This window comes from Sinocyclocheilus grahami, unplaced genomic scaffold, assembly GCF_001515645.1.
Source record: "Sinocyclocheilus grahami isolate Dianchi unplaced genomic scaffold, SAMN03320097.WGS_v1.1 scaffold718.1, whole genome shotgun sequence".
Taxonomy (NCBI): Eukaryota; Metazoa; Chordata; class Actinopteri; order Cypriniformes; family Cyprinidae; genus Sinocyclocheilus; species Sinocyclocheilus grahami.
The window spans coordinates 526,968-530,451 of NW_015505897.1; the positions used below are offsets into that span (position 1 = coordinate 526,968).

The window sequence follows — 3,484 nt, forward strand, 5'->3', positions numbered from 1 at the left end:
TAGATGAGAGGAAACAGACAGACACTCAAATACTTTTTACAGTACTCACTACCTGTTAGAGTTAAAGAACTTACTGTCTAGCCACATGAAGTGGGCCTCTTCTTTGAATTTTGTCTCACTGACAATGTCCCTAAAAAGCTTGCACGTGAGAAAAAGTCTCATAAAGGCCATGTCTCCGTCATCTGAGACCACTCAACAGGATCTGCCCGAGGATCTCCAGTGGCGAAACATCTTTGCATTTTAAATTGCACCTGATGATAATAAAATCTGAAATGTAAAAATAAAAAAAATAAAAAATCAGTGTAAAACGCAAATACTCACAAAATAATGTTTATGGATGTTCAACCACTACACACCTTCTTCATGAACAGCTGTTTTCAGATGATCCTCCACATGTTTCTTGACACTGTACAAGTCCACTGGTTTGTAGACCCAGGTTTCACAAAATGGGCAGTGATATTTATCACAGCATGAGATTTTTATGTGTTCTCCTTTTCTGAGGACAGTAGCATGCATCTAAACAAAAGCACATTTACAGTCAAGTAAAGGTTTCTATATCTCACATTTAAAGGATTTCTGCCAGTCACATGAAGGTCAATTTAAGAGGTAACACTTTACAATAAGGTTTCAACGGTTAATATTAGTTAATGTATTAATTAACATGAACTAACAATGAGCAATACATTTGTTACAGTATCTATTAATATTTGATAATGTTAGTTAATGAAAAAGATGACAAATATGAAACATTTTTTGCAACGCATGCAACAATCAGTGTCATTAGCCTACTTTATTAATATAAGTCTTTCTGCTCTATTTTAAGACATCTCTAAAGGCTCATTTTAGGCGAAATAAGACTTGTAAAGACCCTTTAAAGACCAGCAGCAGAATCCCTGTCACTTCGAATACTAACACATATCATAAAACATGTCATAAATGTCTGAAATCGCACACATTTGCAATCTATGATTATGACCAAAGCATGCTTGCAATTAAAAGCCGTTAACACAAACACACATTGTTTTTAAGAAAACGCTCCAGTTACTATCGTAACCTCGGTTCCCTGAGAGCGGGAACAAGACATCACAGAGATATTTCTCCGTTATGGGAACTCCTTCCCTTCCAACCTTTCCTGAAGTCCTATTGGCTCCCGCCAGTCCAAATGACTGGCCAATTGACGCGAAGTATGCAAACCGCATGCAAATACTGACGAGCTCAAGCGGCAGTATAAAATGCGGTGCACGCGACAATTACGTCAGAATCTGATACTGAACGCAGCTCTAGCTGATCGAGTAACGAACACGGCGACCACCGTGATATCTCGTTCCCGCTCTCAGGGAACCGAGGTTACGATAGTAACCGGAGCGTTCCCTCTCGAGCTTTCACGAGACATCACGGAGATATTTCTCCGTTATGGGAACGATATTCAATCCCGCCGTGAGAGAGGCTACGAGCAGCCTGTACAAGTTACACACTCAGCGAAGATAGAACACACACAATTCCCAACCAATAGCGACGCTTGTTAGGCGGGCTCGCAGCTGATAGGTGGAGATAAGCCAATGAGCGTCTAATGCCCAGGCATACGAAATTTGCATATCTGGTCATTAATAACGTCGGCTGCGCTGAGAACAGGGCAGAAGCAACAACATTACTGTCAGGGGCTGCACAGAGATAGCGGTGTTAAACAGCATAACACATAACATGATAATCGAGGCAGCAACACACGAATAGAGGTAGCATAAACGTGAATCAGTCACTCACCGACAGCACTCGGGAGGCTAAGGACTGAAGAAATGTAAAAATAAAAAATCAGTGTAAAATGCAAATACACTCACAAAATAATGTTTATGGATGTTCAACCACTACACACCTTCATGAACAGCTGTTTTCAGATGATCCTCCACATGTTTCTTGACACTGTACAAGTCTACTGGTTTGTAGACCCAGGTTTCACAAAATGGGCAGTGATATTTATCACAGCATGAGATTTTTATGTGTTCTCCTTTTCTGAGGACAGTAGCATGCATCTAAACAAAAGCACATTTACAGTCAAGTAAAGGTTTCTATATCTCACATTTAAAGGATTTCTGCCAGTCACATGAAGGTCAATTTAAGAGGTAACACTTTACAATAAGGTGTCAACGGTTAATATATTAATTAACACGAACTAACAATGAGCAATACATTTGTTACAGTATCTATTCATATTTGATAATGTTAGTTAATGAAAAAGATGACAAATATGAGAATTTTTTTGCAACGCATGCAACAATCAGTGTCATTAGCCTACTTTATTAATATAAGTCTTTCTGCTCTATTTTAAGACATCTCTAAAGGCTCATTTTAGGCGAAATAAGACTTGTAAAGACCCTTTAAAGACCAGCAGCAGAATCCCTGTCACTTCAAATACTAACACGTCATAAATGTCTGAAATCGCACACATTTGCAATCTATGATTATGACCAAAGCATGCTTTCAATTAAAAGGCGTTAACACAAACACACATTGTTTTTAAGAAAACATAGGTAAGTTAATGTTCTTTGACTTACTGCCATCGAATCCACCATACATCCGGAAGTGAATGAACCTGTACATGCGCAGTAACGCCAGTACGTACGGCGCGCATGCGTGTTATAGACATACCTTACATCACTTTGCGCATGCGCGGTAAACACATACGTGACGTACATACGTGACGTCACCGCGCTACAGTCTGCAGCGAGGAGTACTTCAATAGAGCGGGAAACTTCTGACGTGGATTTAAATGCAGCCAACAGAAAATCCTGCAGCGCCATTCACATAGTTTTCCTTTTAAATTACATTATATTGGTCCCGAATCGTTGTTAATGTACATAATGAATTGTGTATTGTGCATTTTCAGCAAAACGTTTGTCTTTCTGTGGCTCTATAAAGTCTGTGTGCTTCATTTATGGAGCTATAATATAGGTCGCGCTTTCTCTTTTCGTTTGCTCCGTTTTTTAAACACCAAACTTCAAACTCATCTATGCCAAATTGTTTATTCTTGAAGTAAACTTGTCTGTTTGGTGATTAAATAAACAGTTTTAGACCGCTGCTCGAGTTGAACGCGACACGTCCGGAGTGTGTGTGATACCGGTGAGTTCTCCTAGACTCTTTTATTTTGATGAGATAATAAAGTGTTCAAGAATAGAAGCAGTTAAAGTGTGAGAGTATACATACAATATCCATATGTAATTTTAATGCTATAGCCTTAGTGTATATATTTAAGATGTGCATCTTTAAGCATGACAGTTGAAATTAAATGGTAACACTTTAAAATAATAGTCCATTTGTAGCATTAAGATTAATCAAAGCTGTGTAAATATTGTTCCTTGTTAGAGTGTTAATTTCAACATTTACTATTACTATTATTTTTACTACTACTACTAGTATGGTTCAGTACTGGTTTTGTTAATAAAGCACTATTTTAGTTTTTGTTCAGTATCAATTTTAAAACTATCGGTTA

General features: G+C 38.0%; 1 long non-coding RNA gene across 1 annotated transcript in view; it reads left to right on the forward strand.

Moving 5' to 3' along the window:
* The first annotated feature begins 1,205 nt into the window (after window positions 1–1,205).
* The window catches only part of LOC107560295 (uncharacterized), a 16,420-nt gene continuing 14,141 nt past the window's right edge, over window positions 1,206–3,484 (forward strand). The window contains exon 1 of the long non-coding RNA XR_001605711.1: window positions 1,206–1,466. This is a non-coding gene — a long non-coding RNA (uncharacterized lncRNA). The remainder of the gene's footprint in view (window positions 1,467–3,484) is intronic.